The sequence below is a fragment of the Camelus dromedarius genome, chromosome 5, assembly GCF_036321535.1.
Source record: "Camelus dromedarius isolate mCamDro1 chromosome 5, mCamDro1.pat, whole genome shotgun sequence".
NCBI lineage: Eukaryota > Metazoa > Chordata > Mammalia > Artiodactyla > Camelidae > Camelus > Camelus dromedarius.
The window spans coordinates 85,660,925-85,680,660 of NC_087440.1; the positions used below are offsets into that span (position 1 = coordinate 85,660,925).

General features: G+C 39.0%; 1 protein-coding gene across 1 annotated transcript in view; it reads right to left on the reverse strand.

Annotated features, from left to right (window-relative positions):
• The window catches only part of DICER1 (dicer 1, ribonuclease III), a 68,909-nt gene extending 49,298 nt beyond the window's left edge, over positions 1 to 19,611 (reverse strand). Inside the window, 1 exon segment of the mRNA XM_064486227.1 lies at positions 19,302 to 19,611. The gene's annotated coding sequence lies outside the window, so the exon portion shown is untranslated.
• Between the last annotated feature and the right edge of the window lie 125 nt (positions 19,612 to 19,736).

A 19,736-nucleotide genomic window follows, 5' to 3' on the forward strand; every position in this document is an offset into this window, starting at 1 on the left:
ACAGTGTATGTATGAAAGGGCTGCCGATTAAACTAAGTATTAATTATGTGCTGTACCACTGAAAGATTTTCAAAGTTGTTAGTACAATCCAATTAGACATAAGGGAGAATTCTTGGAATATTCTTGGAAAATTACATTTTCCCCTAGTAAAATCTGGCTATAAAAATACTTAAAAGACTACAGAAGGTCAGTATCATGCTTTACACGAACAAATAATCCCCTCTCCTAATGAGTCAGTTTGTGTTTTCTAAAACTATCTCATGCTTTGACTTTTAATTCCATTCTATACAGCCCCCTAGCATAATGCAAATTCAATACAGCAACATGGCCCGAGTGTCACACGTCTTTCCAATTCACATTCACCTCTTTTCGAGAAACACAGGAGCCAAAATAATAAACTGATAATCCTTTAAAATTCAATGCAACTCCATTATTACAAACTTATGGCTGAGTTATCCAAATTAGTTCCCTAGACAATTCTGTATAGACATACATTAGAAAGTTAACATGCCAAGTACAATGCCAACTTATTTTATGTTCATACTAGAGCCAATGGGTCAAGTTTTCTAATTTTAACTGATGACCACGATTTAAATAACAGACATGCAAACTTATGTTTGATAGGCCCCTTTAAGATAACTCTGAAAAAGACATGCCACATACCAGACGCTCAGTCAAGTTTTAGTATAAACCAACAAACTTAACCTAATTAGCATCTAAATCCAGTATATGGTTGAACCCTTTCAGACAAAGGCTTGTAACAACTGACAGCTAACTCCTCTAGGCTGAGATCTAAAGGCACCTAGAGCTTCGTGGTGCGTACTTTCAAAACCAGTAACAGAAAACTTCCAACTCAACTCATTATGTGTCACAAATTCTGACATTATTAACTTTACAAACATTACTATCTAGATTTCATTTCTACTCTTATGGAGCCCCAAATGCATAACCACCATGAAGTCCCATAGTAAACAAAAGAAACACACACACACACAGTATCCACATTGTGACATTAAAACACTGTCAAAAGTACTTCTGTAAGCTAACAGATAAAAACTAAAAAATGTTTGAAGAGCTTTTAGTCCCTAACAAAAATGCTATTGAGATCCAAGACATTCACTTAAACTCTGACCAAGCCTAAATGCTAAGAGCATCCTTGGCCAAGGATACACTGTAACAGGCTTACAAGTGGTTGTTGATGTAAAGGTAAATTAAAAATAAGTGGCTTAATTCTCCCATTTGAAAATAAAGGGAGGAGACTCCTTCCCCCTCCCTTTTTTCAGAACTTCTTTTTCGCTCCTTGTCAAATGTAGTTGAATCTTTTTAAAAGCTAAAGAAGCCTCCAGCCAGTCTCACTTCTCAGGAATGGTTTCTTAAGATATGTAATCACCAAGAATCACCGAATCTCCCAGTTTCCTAGGATGGTCTAATTTGTCAGCTGGCTCCAAATCGCAAAACCTACCCCTAGTCATAAAGACATGAGAAAATTAGCAATTTTATCTTGAAAACACTGATGTCAAATCTTGCAACCACTCAGCTATACAAAATAGTAAGATTTCTGTCTGTCTTTGCAATCTCTTTAGTGGGATAGCCTGAGGTGCACATCACATTCTGGATTAATGTTTCCTCAATGAAACTGCTTTCTCCCCTTCCACTTTTTTGGAGAGTTTTTCTGGGTTAGCAGGAAATTTTGTTTTTAATTATATTTCCCCAACATTAACTTAAAAAAAAAGTCCAATTCTCAAATAGTTTTCATGCCAAATAACAAAATTCCGTTTCTTGAAACTTAAACACTAGAGAAATTCTAAAATATGCTGCCCAACTATGCTCAAGAGAGCAGTTTTTAAAATAAAGATAGAGCCTACGTGGGAAACACCTCCATATATAAAAAGGAATCTGCACACAGGAAGGATCCAAGTTGTCTACAGTAACTCCCACCCTCCATTTTCTAAATGAAAGTTAGAGGAGAAAGTGTCAGCTCTTTTAAGCTAATTCAGTCAAGTCCGCGTTCTCACCTCTGAGCACTCTGGCATACACAGTCACTCCCTCCTCACGGAGGCCCTCTGGTGTGGGAGGGACACTGGGTAAGGCCACTGGGGATGCAGAAAGCAGTCTTTTCTTTCTTTCTTTTATCTTTCATCTAAAATCATCTGAATGCCAGCAGAGTCCAGTGTCAGGAAGACCAAGGTTTATCAGACTCCACTACCTCTCTCTAAGGTTGTTTCCTTGCCTGTAAAATAGAACACCTGACTATTATGGGGATTAAATAAGATTATGCACATTAACCTTGGTAGAGAAAAAGTGCTTGCACAGAAAATGTTCAATAAATGGTAATTTTTAAGAAACCACACTACCATCTCTATCTAGAACCACTATTCTTGAGTAATTCTTTAAGACTTTAAGGAACTTCTTAAAGAACCTAAAATGTTTTATTAATTCCCAAATTCAGTATGAAAAACGTATTCTCATACAAAGTTAAAGTATTATACAAAATTTTATACAGTATTTTTAACTAGATGAACCTAAAAAAACCACAAATTCCAAACTACCTAGTCATTATGAATTTACAGTGGAATGAAAATCAAACAAATTTAAATCACAAAACATGGTACATAATATAAAATAAAATAAAATAAAATAAAATAGCTTTTTGTCTACTAGTTCTTTTTAAAAGCAAAACCAAAAAATACTACATGCTACTTCTATTTGGCTTCCTAGACATTACTGAAAACATCACTTAAGTGTTTCTTAGGCAATGAAATGGTACACAGCTGGGCAAGTAATCATTGTCATCAACAAATAGACAAATTTTGAAAATATAAAATTCAAGAGAAAGCAAGAAGATAGGAAATATCCAAAACATCCATGGTACATAAAATAAATATTTCAAGGATTTATCAACTATTATTTTGTAACTACAGATTACAAAAGACTAAGGTCAAACCAAAGACTGACAGATCAAAGAGAAAAGGGATAATAATTTCAAGAATTTAAACACTGGAATTTTTAGTCTTTAGAAAGTTAAATACACAACAGAAGAGAAAATTTTCCATTTTTACTTTTAATTGTCATATCTGTCATTATTAATTAGAAATCCTTGCATCTTAATCTAGCCTACAACATTAACACAAACTACATTCAGAAATGTTCCCTTCAGCATTACCATTTATAACAGCAAAAAATACCCCTCCCAGCTCCCAGAAAACCTCTAAATGTCTAACAATGAATGAGGGAATGGTTTGGTGACCCATGGATGGTTCACATCACATGATGCCCTTCAACTGAGCCATTAAAAATGATGACAGTTTATAACTAAAAAAAATGCTTGTGTTATGGGATTCAATGAAAAAAAGAGAACATTTTTATTTACAGAAGACTGGACTGTGTCCTCAGGTTAAAGGAAAAAAAGAAGGGAGAAAAGGAGGAATGGAGGGAAAGATAATTCACCTCAAAACTGAGGATGACATTACCACCATTAGTCATTTCTCTTTCCTTAAAATTTTTCTGCATGTTAAAATTCCCCACAATTTGAACACATTATTACTTTCAGAATTAAACTCTCAAGCTGAGGATGAAGACAATAAAGATATACGATTCTGTTAAGTATTGGGGAAAAAATTCCCTTCTTAAGCTATTAAATGTGGTAACATTCACCTCCGTTTCTATAACTTAAACCACAAATTCACTAGCTGCCTATTCTTGCACTACTCTATGAAGCAAATTTCTGGGTTTCTCTAAAATCTGTAACATAAACATATTGTTTACATTTCAACATAATTATGCCTGAAATTAGATTTGTCCAAAATTGAAGTTGAATACAGGTCAAATACCATTTTAACAAATTCCATCCACCAAAATCTCCATATAGAAAGTATCTCTAGGCTGCCAGCCAATGGCCCACTTACTTGGTGTATTTCTTAAAAAGACAACATTCCAACACATCAAGATGGCAAAGATACTCACCCCTTCCCTTCAAGTTACCTATTATGACCTTTACTTTGCAGTTTTAAGAGAGGTAAATATTTAATACATCACTAGCTTTCAAGGTGAGATTTTCAGGTTTATGTCTGATTCCAAGTTTCTGTAGTTTACTCAACAGACATATTGTTCAACAAGTGCTAGAATTTTATTTAACTCTTACACCACCTAAGAACATCCATGAGGAGAAAGAGGCCACAATTTTCTATGTCAAGCTGCTTTACGACACTGTAACGTGAACAATGTAATAGTAAAGAAAGGTCAGTGCTGAGACAAAATGAGCCTCAGAAACTGCTGAGTATGAGGGATGCTTAATCAATGATGGGTCAGGAAGCAAACAAATTAAAAGTTCCAGGCAAGAGGCAAAGCCCCCATCACAGCTCTGTGACCACCCCCGCTCTCTGCTCTCCCTGTAAACTCACAGCCTCCCCAGGTGAGCTTCTGCTCCTGGAGCCCCCAGGCCCTCTCCCCGCCCCCAAGCTTCCCTACAGAACCTCTACCATGTGACTCTCCTCTCATCCAGCACAGGGGTGCTTTCCACACCACTCCAATCAGGGCTTAATCGCATCTTCTGCTCCGTGTGACATGGTATTGCTATTGCTATTGCTATTCCCACCTCCCCCCTCTCCCCAACAAAATTTTAAGATCTTTGAAAAGAAAGATAGCCTCATATCTGACTTACAGAGAATTCAAGGAAAGCTGGAAACATCCATAATACATTTTCATTAATTAATTCTACACTGAGAATAAACCTTATTGATCTAACCTTAAATGAACATGTATCTTTTTGTAGGGCACATAAATTCGATTTAGATACTTCCTACTTTTAAAAGACTTTGAACAATCCAAATTATTTTAACAAGTTTAAAACCTCTATCCTTGTCCCCTCAGGGCTGACCTGGAACTATTAATAAAGCTGGAGAGGCATCAAGTCAGACAATGATTCTGACATCATCCAAATATACCCATCCTCCCACCCTAGTCCTTTTTGGGTAACTCCCAACCTACAAAATTCTCTTCCACTTTAATGCAGTCTGATCTGATACTAACCCAGAAAATGTTTCAGCAACAATTTAAAGTTCTAAAGTTACAAGTTTAACTGGGAAAACCCAAAGATTCAAATAATACTTCTCATTAATTTTTCATTTTGGAAATTGTACTTTATTAGTTTTAAAATCTAGATAAAACTATTCAATGTCAACCTACAAATGTAGAAAAAAATGACAGAAAAATCACCATTTTTAACCATCACATCAGTAATGAAGACAAGAATCATTAATGGATGCTGAAACTGTTGGGTGAAGGTCTCAGTCATTCTGCCACAGATTACCTACTAATTCAAATGAAAACTGGTATTTTTACACTGGAAAAATCTGACAAATACCACCTTAACTCAAGAGACAAAGTTAACATTACCAATATTGGGACAAACTGACAACATGCACCTCCGAATGTGATGAACTGACAAAGGAAGTACATTCATGTCAGAAGTGCAAAACCTGAAGATAATCATGAGGAAAACCAAATCTGAGATGCATTTTACGTATCTGGCTTGTGCTCTTCACAAGTGGCATTATCACAAAAAGCTGAGAAACTATTCCAGACTGGAAGAGCAAAGAGACATGACAGCTAAATGCAACACACATTCCTGGTTGACGAAGGAAAACTGCTATTAACAAACATTACTGGGATGAAGGAGGATCAGAATATGCCACCTCAAAACATGCCATTTTGGCATAAAGATTGTTTTTGAACTGAAGGCAACAGAGAAACAGTAGACACAAGAGGAATTCTCTGCCCCCCAGGTCTGCATAAAAGCATGGCACGAATTCCCCTTTGTGAAGGTGTTCCCCGCCCCACTCCAGGACCACAAAGAGGAGATGATTCCTATCTCTGGAGACCCCATCGGTATATGCATAAACAAACCTTACTAAGATAACACTTATCTTCCATTAGCTGCCCTCATGTATGAACCTTCCTACAATGTATCACCCCTAGAAGCCCAAGCTCCTTTTCCTTTGTCTTGTCACTCCTCCACAATTTATAAGCTCTCAAATCTAACCACTTTGAGTTTCCACTTCTTCCTGTGCATCACCTGTGTACCTGAAAAATAAACCTTTTCTCCTGTTAATCTGTCCTTTAACTCACAGGCCCCATCAACTGAACCTAAGAGCACAGATGGAAAGGTTGAGGGTTTTTTCCCCTCCCCTGAGGGACAGCGGTGAAACTTAAACATCATTATCAATATTAAATCCCCTGAATTTGATAACTATGCTGTATTTATGTAAGAGAATGTTCTTGTTCTTAGAAAATATGCCTCGAATACTTAGTGGTAAAGGGCATAATGCCTGCAACTTATTCTCAAAAGGTTCAGGAAAAACAAAATGCAGAAAGACAGAGAATGCAAATGTGGCAAAATAACTACTGGTAAATGTAGTTAACAATAAGGGAATTCTTTATAGTAGTCCTACAACTCATTAGTTTGAAAAGTATTTTAAAACATAAAAGTTAAAAACAAAGCTCTGCCAAATACTGATACATGTTTGGCTACCAGCAGAACACGGAAAAATGGAACACACCCAAGTTTATTTCAGAGTAGTATAAGAAGTAATATTTAAAGTGATTTTCCCCACTTAAAAAACTCTTGTTTTACCTCTTGCTCCTTAAATTATTTGTTCATTCATTCAACAAGTATTAAGCATGACATCCCTACTGCAAACCTGGATTCTGGAGAGCATGATAACTTGAGTTCAGTTCTGAAGAGCGTGTAGTAACAGCACTAGTTAGGGAGTAGATACCACAGGACACCATGGGGTGAGGAGACAGCATGCCAAGGAGCATTTCAAACGGAAACCTGGCAAGTCAAGTTGAGGGAATTACAAGCAGTGTGCGGCAGCACCTGTCCCACAGGAGAACCCCAGACAATGAAACTGGTAAGATAAGCAGGAGCGAGATCATAAAGGACCTTACATACAGCTTTAAAGGGATTACAGTCTGGTCCTGTGGGCCTTTTCATTCTCAGCATACACCAAGGGTTCTCACCTATTTTAATCTCAGCGGAAGAACAACTCAACTCTATCCAAGGCCCCTAGACAAGAACTTCTAAATGCAACAAAGAGACTCCTGAACTTCATTCTTTCCTCGAGAGGGCGCACTCCTCTTCCTGGTTGCAGTCACTGCCTCTACCCATGCTGCTCTGCCTGGGACTGTGCCTGTTGCTGCACTGCAACCCCTTTTCCCAGGAACCATCCACCACCTGCTCCAGCCACGGAAGCACAAGAGTCAAGGTCACCCTCTCTCTGGCTCCAGTTTGCCATCCTTGCTGCCTGCAGCACGTTTCCACTTGGAGATCCACACTTTGCTATCAAGGGAACCTTCGGCTTTTCCAAAATTCAATTAATTTAAAAAGAAAAATGAAGATCTGCTACTGCTAAAACACAATTGGAAAAAAAACCCAAAAAACCCAACACCCCACACACAACCTCCATTACAGGAATTCGGGAAATATTCCAAGAAAGGGAAACATCATCAGAACAAAGGCAGTCTCCACAGGTAACAACTCTTATTTTGCTCAATTATGTTACAATTAAACTCAAACTACATATATTATAGAAAGAATCCAGACAAAAGAGGAGAGAAAACAGGCTCCAAACTCACCCCTTTGTTAGCTCAAGACCTTGGGCAAACTACCTCACCCCTCAGCCTCAACCTCATTTCTATACTGAGCCCTACATGGAGGCCAGTCCCTTGGCTTCTCTTCCTCCCCTACATAATCCACAACATGTAAATTTAATTCATTAGCTAAGTCAGATATGCAAATCACTAACAAATAGCTAAGATGTTCGGTGTGGAGAAAAGAATGCACGTATTGGAGACAGGAGGTGAGAGACTGCAGGAGTCACGCTGAAGACTCTCGGAGAGCTTCTCCTAGAAGGTCAGTTAGACTACGCTCCCTGGTTAACAGATCTTGGGACTACAACGAAGGGGAAGAGAAGCAAGTACAACTACAGCAAACTACAACTGCTCTCATCTTTCAGAATATTTATAGCCCTCCTTAAAAAACAGGGAGGTACCCATACTGGACCAAAGGACAAAATTGGCAGCTACTGTTATCCTGCAAGCTAGTGTGTTTTTAATCCTGTACTGTCTGAACGTGAACAAAGCCACCAGGACACGGAATACGTATTTCAGAATTCTCAATATCTGCTTACCCATTATTGTAGAGATAAAGTCTGACATCTCTAAGGGTCCTATTGATTGCATGGCAAATGGACAGTGTGACTGACACACAGCATACAACAGTAAGAACATAAGAAGTATCCGTCATTTGCCAAACTCAGTCTCTTGCCAAGGACGACCAACAAGCATCAGTCCCAGAAAAAAAAACAAAGTGATTAAAAACAAAAGAAGAGTACTAATGAAGCGCAAAGCTCCAGGTGACTCAGGGTATGAAAAATGTGACGAATCAAAAAATACAGCAAGAGAGCCCAAAACCTCCAACGGATTCCCTTTGCACTTAGGATAAATTCTAAAACACTCACTGTGTATGACCCTAGTTAGTCCCTCTCCCTAACTGTGGCTGTGTAACTCCACCACCTCCCGCTAGTCACAAGGACCTGAGTACCTCCACCTGGCTCTTTCCTACCTCAGAGCCTTTGCACACACCATCCCCTGGCCATCTGCTCCTCAATCTTCAGGTCTCAGCTCCAGAGTCACTTTTTCATAAAGTCAATAGTTTCCATTAAAAGACAGTAAATCCATATATCCAGAGCCAATCCAGGTACCAGGCACGCACAGGATCTATTTGGGTAAATGAAGAAAGGCTGACAATTCTCACCACTAATAGGCAGCCCTTAGGGAGAGGCCATGTGAATACTGATTGTCCCCCTCCCAGAATGGTTTTTTTTTTTTTTCAGAATGTTTTTAAGACACTACTATTTCATACCTTAACTACCTATTTTTATTTTTACTATCACTTAGAATCAATCTTTCCTATGCTCAATATCTTATAATAAACTTTAACGGAAAAAAATGTGAAAATGGGTATATGTGTGTATATTTGGGACTGGGACATTGTGCTGCACACCAGAAACTGATACATGTAACTGACTGTACTTCAATTAAAAGAAAAAAAACTTTCAAAGAACAAAGAATATGTCCAATTATAATTCATTAGTCAAATTTATCCAGAGTGATAAATCTTTTGGTCAAAGATGAAACATTTAGCTTCCAATCTAATTACAGATTTCACATACCAACCAACAACTTTTGAGTATCATTAGTTTTCAGTGAACTTTGCCCATATAAATCATACTTGTGCCTAAATTCTAATGGTATAAAAAAACCTAACTTAGGTGGTACATTAAAATCTGTCTACGTCTTCCATACACCATAACAAAGAGTATTTTTATATTAAATTATTTAATGACTCTTTTAAAAAGTTATAATTTTTCCAAGTAGAGCACAGTTACCTGGTTATTTTTACTTCTAATATCGATTATTTCTTGGGGCCACTCTAATAATATTTCAGATGAAATGGACAAATTCCTTGAAAAACACAATTTACCAAAATTAACATATAAAGAAACAGAAAATGTGAGAAAGCCTATAGCTTTTAGAGAAACTGGGTTATTAAAAACTGATTATTTATTTACTCCAAGCCCAGATGTCTCCACCAGAAAATTCTTCTAAACATTTAAATAATCCCAATCTTAAAAACAAACTCTTCAGTACAGAAATAAGAGGAAACACTTCCTAACTCTTTCCAGGACATCAAAACCTGAGAAGGACATCATAGGAAAGCAAAATTATAGAACTATCTCTCAGGGAAAAAAAAAGTAAAAATACAGTATTAGCAAACTGAATCCAGAAATACATAAAAAGGATAATGCATCATGATCAGTTGTGGTTTATCATGGGAATGCAAGGATGGCTTAATATTTAAAAATCAATCAGTTTATTAAGATAGACTTAAGCTACAATAATTAAGACAGTGTGGATACTGGCACAAGACTAGACTGCAACAGAACAGAATATAAAAACAGAACCACATATAAAGTTACTTAATTAATGTCAAAAATTATACTGTAGCACAACAGGGAAAAATGATGGTCTTTTCAAATAAAAGCTAGGTTAATTATATATCCAGGTAGGAAAATGAATCTTGAATTCTGCCTCACATCATATACAAAAATTAATGCCTGCTGGATATAGATCTAAATGTACAAAGTAAAACAATAAAGTTATTAGGAAAAAACAGAAAAGTTTCATGTCCTTGGGGTGAGCAAACATTTCTTAGACAAGATGTAAAAAGCACTAATCATAAAGGGAAAAAATTAATACACTGGATTACATTAAAATTAAGAACTTATTATTAAATGAACTGATTAAGAGAATGAAAGGTAAACCAGAATAGGAGATATATAATCATCTCCTACAAAGCTATAAGAAAAAGGCAGACAAGCAAACACAGAGCAGGCAAAGGCCTTCACAGAACCAGGTATCAAAATGGTCGATGAACTTCATCAGCAATTAGACTAATGCAAACTAAACCACCAGGAGCTACTACCACACACAACAGAATAGTTAAAATGAAGAAGAAAGACAACGTCAAGTGAGGGGGAAAAGGCGGAGCTTAGTGAACTTTCACACACTGCTGGTAGAATTGTACACTGAAGTATCTGCTACAGCTGAATACACACATACTCAATAACCCAAGTTAACTCCATCCCTCAGTGTGCGCACACCTGAAATACGGACATATATTCTCCAACAGACATGCACAAGAATGCTCAGAACTGCACTTCGCCTAACAGCCAAAACTGAAAACAAGCCAAACGTCCATCCACGATATAACAGACCAGTAAATACCGACATATTCACATAATAAAACACCGTAACTAGATGATGCAACATAGAATGAATCTTACAAACTTAAAATGTTAAGTGAAAGAACACAAAACCATACTTGTGATTTCCATTATATAAAATTAAAAATCAGGAAAACTAATTAAGTCAGTATGGCATTTACTCTTTTGGTTAGGGGGTGCTGGTTGCAGGGGTGGGTGTGCCCGGGAGAGGACATTGAGAAAAGGTTATAAAATACTGGTTATACATATTCCTTGACCTGGGCACTGGTTGCAGGCATGTTAACTTTGCGAACCCTTGTAATTTATGCACTTTCCTGCATATCAGTGGAAACCGATTTCATTTAAAGTTTATTTTATTTTAAAGAGAAGTAAACAATCCTTAATACAATGTGTAAAAATTCTTCATTTACCATGGTAAGTACAAAATATAAAAAGCTCCCAGAGAAAGAAGGAAAGGGAAAAAATTTACCTTTAGTGAGTACTTTTAGTCTATCATCTGGCTTAATCCTCAAAACAACACTAAGTATCATCTCCATTCTACATGGATTTGAAATATCTTGCCCAAGGCCATTTGACTAATAAATGGGAGAGGTGAAATTCTACTTAAAATTTTGTCTGAATCCAAACTTTTATTTCCACAATACACCATACACTATGGTCTCAAAGACGGTGTCTACTTCCACTGATTTATGCTGAAAAAGAATGGACCCTTTTTAAGATTAACAGATGCACAATGAGTATTTTATTCTTAACTGAATCTGCATAAACACTTTACAATTGCTTTAGCTGTAAAGTCTTAGCAACTGAAATCAGCCCTGTCCATGGATAGTTCTCTGGGCCTTTCTCGTCTAGGAACATAGGTGCTCAATAAATATACAATAACAGACTATATATTCACCATTTTTTCCCATATCTTTATTACATTTAGCTGAAGACTAGGAGCATTTTACTGCTTGACACAAACACTACATAATAACTTATTTCTCTAGTGAAATGAATAAGTGCTACCTTAAGAGAGATTATTATTATAAAGAGGGTTCAGACATAGTGAAATAAACTAGATAAATTAATATTATAGAAACCACAATGTACCATGTAACCTCTTCTTCACTTGGTAGATAGCACAGGTAAGCATCCTGCCAGAGCTCTGCTGAGACAAGACACAGATTTCACACATGTATATATGTACATATGAGTGTACGCACTGCACGTGTGTGCGTACGTATGCATGTGCACCCACGCGCACGTGTGTTAGCATGTGCATGCTAAAGAGGCCTCAAGAGAAGTATTTAGTTCCCAACTCTTGGCCAAAATATGGACCCAACTCATATGTCAATAAAAACTTCCCAGAATTCTCCTAATGTTCAGCAACAAAAAAGCTAGAGGTTTACAAAGACTGATTATAAAATAATAATAATATTCTCCTTCAGAATTCTATCATATGTCAATGAAAACCTTTTTTTATAAATTATCCCCCAAAAAAGGACCTTTGACAATGTTTCATTTCACATGTTTTATTGAAGAAGGGTTGGAAACTAAAATCCACATATTACATAAGCAATAAAGAATTACTCTTTTTAAGTACTAACAGTGTTTGGAAATTACAGCTTGCCTTAACTCCAGTGTAATTTACATATTGCATTTAAATGCCTAATTTAGGTTGTTCTATTATTTGTTCATATATTTCTAATCAACAAAATTCTGCATTTTTCTCAAAACACCAAAATTATGTTTGCTCTTAGGTAAATAAATTCCCTGTGTTTATTATATGTAACAAGCACATATAAAGATTTAAAAATCAGGGGTTTTTTTTCTTTCTAATGTTCAGCTATACAATATACAAGACCCTGAAAAGAGACAGATAATCCTAGTACAGTATTATATGCAAAATATAACAAGTTTTAAAAATTAAAATACGAGGGTGCCTATTAGACACCTTTTTCCTCATTAATAGTCCCAGATGCCTCTTGATGGGTTACTTGCTCTTCATCACATTGATCAAACCAAAAACTTTAAACAGCTCCTACCAGACTCTCTCATTCATTAACAATCACTTACAAGTTGTACTAGTTGCAGAGATAGATGATGAAAAGCCTCAACCTTCTCTGAAAGACGTCGCCATCCCTTCAGGGCACAATCTGACTTCACCCACTTTCCGAGCTTTACTTCCCATGGTTTTCGTCTTACATTTCCTGCTCAGAACAGCTCCCGAATCCATCACTCACTTCCTTATAATCACTACATACACATCTTAACGCTCAACAAATGCACTCTCTCTTTTCCAGGTCTCATTAGTTTAGATCCTCAGCTTGAAATGGGGAAATCCATGAATAATTTGGGTGTTTCAAAGATTACAGACTCTAAGGAATCTTGGAAATTATAAATGTTCTCATTTTAAAAGTGAGAAAAATAAAACTAAGTCTAGAAAGGCGAGAATGACCTGCTCTTAACACCCAGCTAGTTATTCAGAAGTAATGCCAACTAGAACACAGGTGTCTTAACCACTCATTATTGTGCACGGTTCATTCGGTTCCCCCAATCATGTCTGCTTCAACTATCTGATATTCTGCTGTTCCTTAACCTATTACTTGCCTTTATGTCGATATAGCCTAAGTCAGCATCTATCGATGGCATTCAGCAAGGGTCCCTGTACCTCCCACAGTTGTATATAAAATTATGAATATGTACATGCACATTTTTCTGGGGATAAGATTCATATCTTTCATCAAATCAGGAGTCTCCAAAGAATAAGAACCACTGGGCTACATCAGTACGTATGACACATATATAAGAAGTTTATGCCGGTTCAAAATACAGATTCAAGGATGATGCATTTATTCATCCATACAGAAGAATGATGGTTACTTAGGGAAAGTTAGCAATATTTAAGGAACTATTATGCTTGGTATCACTATTACAGAAATCCAACTAAGACAGCTGAACCACGTGATCTGGTACAGACGACCCTCAATACAGGATACTTGTCTGTGAAACACTGCTTGCTTTCAGCCCTTTTCTTTTTCATCTTCCATTATAAAGCTGAACAAGCATCTCAAAATTCATAATTTCAGGGGGAATCACAATATAATCAAATCACATTAAGAATACACCAAATTTCCTCTAACATACATATTAGAAGCAAAATAACATCACCTAACTTTTATCAAATGGTAGTTATGTGCCAGAACTGGGCAAAGAGTTTAAGAAACTCATATTTTTCTTCATAACCTCAAGAAGTAGAACCTAGGACCAGTTTTCAGAGGAGGAAGCTGACTCAGAAAGGTTACCAGACACCCTGTGTTCCTCAGTTATAAGCTGGAGGAATCAGAATTTGAACCCTGATCTCTCTGACACCAAAGACTTGCTCTTAAACATCCCTACAATGCTTTGATAAAATATTAATAATTAATTTTGCAAAATGGAAAAAGCTTAAAGCACCACTAATCAGAAATCCCCATGAGTGACGGTGGTGCAGCAGGATGTGTAAGAGAGGCCATTCAAGGCTTTGGATTCATCACGTTAAATCTGCCTCCAAGGCTGTCACCGATAGAAGGAAACAGAAATTCCGGAATTTCAAAATAGCTCAAAGTATTAGATAAGTCTCCTGTCTTTCTCTTCTCCCTTCAAATAGGGTTACTGATCTAACTCTTTAATCTAAGAACCTTTCTGCAACATTTCAAAGCTCAGTTCTTAAAAACTGAGCTCCTTCTCTCGTTATCTGAGTGCTTTAAGTATATTATTTTTAAAATTCTGAACTAGTCTGCTGACATGATCTAATCCCCAAAAGAATTTCCAAGTGTGTTTTCTAAATTCCTACTTTATTGCATACATCGAGCTGTCACCTAAAAAAGAACCACCACAACTATCAGGGTTAGCCAGTCTTAGCAATGAGAAAGCCTGCAATACCAGTAAAACTCCCCCTTTTATAGCAATTTTCTTCTATGAAATTCTAACACTTCTCTCTGTCCACAATATTTCTATGCCCCTAATCATATGTATCTCACTAATGAACCAGGCAGCATGATTTGTCCAAAATCAGAACAGTAATGATCTTTTTAAAAGCCTTAATATACAAGCAACATTGTTTTCCATAAAATTGTGTTAGCTTCTAAGTCCTTCAATATGTAATATAAATTAATTTATTCACTCAACAAATCTGAGCACCCTCCGTATGTCCTATTCATCCTTACTATCCTTATCATTCTGTAAACCTTAACACAGCAGGACATTTAGTGTCACTATGAGCTTCAAAAAATCAGAACAGTAAGGCCAGAAGTCTTTCATGTCTTATTTCTAGTAAGTCTTAGTGACATCCTCAGACAATGTTTTCCTGTGGCATCTGCTTGGTTACCTATTTGAAATGGACAGCAACTTTGCATTTTACAAGAGAACCATCAATTCATCGACTATTTTAGATAAACAGGAAACTCATTTTGTACTCAAAATTTCTTTTAACAAAGGCCTTCCTACACAACTGAAAATTTCAATTTCATCGGCTAGACCTCAAAACCAATGCTTTTCCCTCTGTATTCATTCACCGTGCGTAGACCACCCTACGAGCAGCCCCACTTTTTAGACCAGCACACAATCCTGAAGACCAGCAGAGAACACTTGGAAACTCCTGGCTGCCTATCCTACGCTGAAAAGAGTACATCTGTGAATGGACTGTTATTCAGCATCTGCCAAAGGCCTGAATGAGACAACTGATATACGAGGGACATCATCTGAAAGATAAATCAACTAAGCTCTAATGAATCACAGCACCAGAACGATGTACGCCTACACTGCTAAAGCTTTTCCATTATGCCTGAGGCCTTCTCCAGCTTCTTTAAAATGGCAGGTGAAAAATACTTCTCTAACATTTGTAAGATATAAAACGTTTTCTCCATACATTGTTAATGTCATTTTACATAAGAATTCAAACGCTTATTCTTCATACAGGAGAAAAGTCTGCTTCTCCTGATTAATTGGTATACTTCCTTTCATTAATCAATGCCAACTATAATTCGTCCTGCTTCCTCTTTTGCTCTAATATTAAAAAAAAAAAAAAAAACTTTAGTTTCCTGAAGATGCTAATTATCCTTGCCCAAGCATCTGATCGAATTCCCTCCAGCTCCAGCACATTCTACCCCTCAGCCCCCACCATTATTTTCACAGTCCTCTCAAACACCTGTCTATTACTATAAGACCATCTCAAATCTTTTCTCAAAGTAGACAAATGGTAAAACATGAACATCTATTGAGCTTTGAGAATGAGCTGAATTCTTGAACTCCAAAATACAGACCACTAGGAGGAATCGCCTGGCTCCAAACTAAACACAGACCTGGCCAGTACTATCGTCTGGCATCCAACAGAGCACAACATGGCCCCATGATGGATCAAATGAATGAATTCGGTCACCTGCCAAACACTGGTAGGAACCGAGATCATAAAAACAAGTAAATCTTGGGCCTCAAGAAGATTAAAGTCTTCTATTAACAAATAGTTCCTATTGGTAGGAAAGTATAATTGGAGCAACCCTGAGAAAAACCCATATTGCAATAAATTCTGAGTCTAGTGTTCTCACAATCAAGGAACAATCTGACCACTTCCGAGTATATACCCAAAATAAGTGACAGCTGGGACTCAAACAGATATTTGTACACCTATGTTCATAGCAACATTATTCACAAAAGGTACGAGAAACCCAAGTGTCCAACGAGGGATCAATGGATAAGCAAAATGTGGTGCATACATATACAGTGAAATATCATTCAGCCTTAAAAAGGAAGGAAATTCTGATACATGCCACAGTATGAACGAATCTGGAAGATGCTATGCTCAATTAAATAAGCCAGTCATAATAGGACAAACGTTGTATGATTCTACTTAAGTAAGGGTCCAAGAGTAGCAGATTCAGAGACAGAAAATAGAATGCTGGTTCCCTGGGTCTGGGAGGAGGGTGGAAGGGGAGTTAGTGTTTAATGGGTAAAGAGTTTCAGTTGAGGAAGATGAAAAAGTTCTGGAGATGGATGGTGGTGATGGTAGCAAAACAGTGTGAATATATTTGATGCCATAAAATTGTACACTTAAAAAAAGACTACACTGGTACATTTGTTTACCACAAAAAAGGGGGGGGGGGAATCTTAATTATTCAGATAATCAAAAGTCACCTGAACATTAAGGTCAGACGGAGTTTCATTCATTCAACAAGTATTAACTAAGGAATTACCTGCAAGGCATGCAGATGTCTCCCCTAAAATCCATCTGGAACAGCAATGCAGCACAACGAAAAGAGCACACATGGGAAGACTTTGAAATCAAACCAAGATTCAAGCCTGGCTCTGCCACTTCTATATTCATCCATCACTCTCTGAGTCTTAGCTTCCTTGCATGTAAAGTAAGACAATACTAAGTCTGTCTCAGGGCACTTCTTACTAGTAAATGTTTCCCTTTGCTCCTTTCCCACAAGTTATGACCACAGGATGTTAAGGTCACAAGTGAGAGAATGTCTATGAAATAACTACTTTCTCAAACAAAACAAGCATCTCGTATGTCAGACAGTGGCAGGGAACAAATATCTCAATGCCATAGAAGTCATCCTTTCTCGAAAGCAGGACTACAGTAAAAGTACTACCCACTATGTAACACCACAAAATTACTATTAGATAAGAATCATGAGCCACATCAAAATAAAATGTCGTCTAAAACCAAGACAATCAAATTCAGCAATGGGAAAACCACCTCACTGTATAACTCAGACACAGAGCCACAGAGATAATCCAGGAGCCAAAACTTAACCTTTCAGTGTAAGAAGTAATTTCAGGAAAAGAAAGTCTTTTCTTCCCAAATTAAATGTGTACATCTTTCCTTAAAACAGAATTTTGATGCCTTGAATAAATCCATTAACCAACACTGCCATTAAATGTTCATAGTGACCATATTAAAAGCAATCTTTGTAGTGTTTCTAATCTGTAACATTTTATAAAATATGTCCTAAATTAAGTTGTGAAATAATTATATATGTGTCTATGTATATGTAGCATATATTATATACAATATATGCCACAGGTAGGTGCTAGCCAGCTTTAAAGACACTTTGCAAAATAAACTGATTATTCCAGAACCTATTTCCCAAAGATATTAATACTAAAATTACTATTCACTAACAACCTCATTCAGAATCCGTATCATCCTTCATCCCCTACTAAATTATTGGAGTTCTTGGTTAAGATGGGTATTTTTATTTAGTAAATTTAAAGTTTATGCCAATACATTTTCAATCCAGTTAATCTTGTATTAAAGCACATTTAAAAATTTTTTTTTTCCAATTTCCTTAACTCCTAATTTGTGCCCTTTTCCACTCACAGAGTGTGCTGCACTTGAAAACAAGCAACCCGAAGACAACTGGAAATCAGGACTGTGAAGACTCAGAAAAGTCAAAGACCGAAGCACCTCAAGAAGCGGAGACTTCAAAGTAATACTTTTAAATTAGATGAATGTTTTTAAACTGTGACAATCACAATACTTAGACTGATCATATGGGTCGGTACCGTGTCCCTTTAAGCACGACTTTCTTCACAAAAGCACTAACTGAACACTGCATAGCAAGGACTCGTCTCTGTTTTTGCAAATCTTCGGGCTATTAAAGATAATATATATTAAGTGGTCTGTTTGCTCTGTGCTGCAGGCATAGCCCTGGGGCAGCTCAGCTTTTCTGGAAAAGCTACAAAAAAAAAAAAATCTCATGTGCTAACCTGAAACGTACACTGATTTTCCAAAGATTAAAACCCCTTAAGAAAGCCTCCTTTGCAGGCTCCAGGCGTTGTGGCACAAAAACATTGGAGAGGAGGGGCGAAAAGATGGCCTCGGCCACCCATCCCTGGGGACCCAGATCTGGTCACCTGCCAATAAACACGAACAATCCTCGCCGGGCGCGCCCCGAAGGCTCTCGCTTTCCTGCCAACACGGGCGGCCCGGCTTCCTCCCCTCCCGCCCCTCTCGAAAGTGTCCACAGACGAGGCCCAGCGCAGCCACCGCCACCACGCGGGGTCCCGAGGATGCTCCCGAGACGCCGCCGCTAATTCTGCACCACCGTCGTGTGCGTAACCGGACCTGTCAAATCCCTGCTCTTCAGGGGCCGGAGCAAGCGGCGAGGACCCGCTCCACTCCGGGTGCGGAGGCGCCCGCGTCCCCATCCGGTGCCAGGGCGACCGCACAAAGTCCCTCCGAAGCGCTGACTTGGGAGGCGCGCCAGGATCGGGGAGGCGCAGAGCACGGCGAGGCGGACGCCGGCCCCGCAGGCCGCGCCGCTTGGGACCCGGCGAGGCCGCGCCATCGCCCCGCGCGGGTCTCCCCACCGCGGGCCCTGGGCCCGGGCGCCCACGCGGGCCTCCGCGCAGAGGCGGGCGCGGGGCCGGGCGGGGCCGCTCCCCGCCCCGGACACAAAGCGGCTCCGCGGGAGCCCGCCTCACCTGCAGCACGGGGCGCCGCGGGCCTTCGAGAACCATCGGACCCCGCTCCGGCGCGCGCGTCACAGCCCAGGCCTCTCGGTGCCGCCCGGCGCCGCCGCCGCCATTTCCTCCCGCCTGCCGTCGCCTCGTCCCCGCTGTCAGGTTACTCCATTCACCTGGGCCTGGAGCAGCCTGCGCCGCGCCGCGCCGCGCCTCTGCCTCGACCCCTCCCGCCGGCGCCTGCGGAGACTGCGCAGCGCCCGGCTCGCCCGCAGCCCGCGCACGGCCCGCGGCAACAGCGCACAGCCGCTTGGAGAATCCCACCGGTGCCCGCACCGCCCCTCCGCGCCCCCACGCTCGGCTCGCCCCGCGCCGGCATGAGAGCGAGCCTGTGATTGGACAGAGCGCGGCGGTGAAAGGTTAATCCCGGCCCCCCAGCCACTCAGGAGCCGGGAG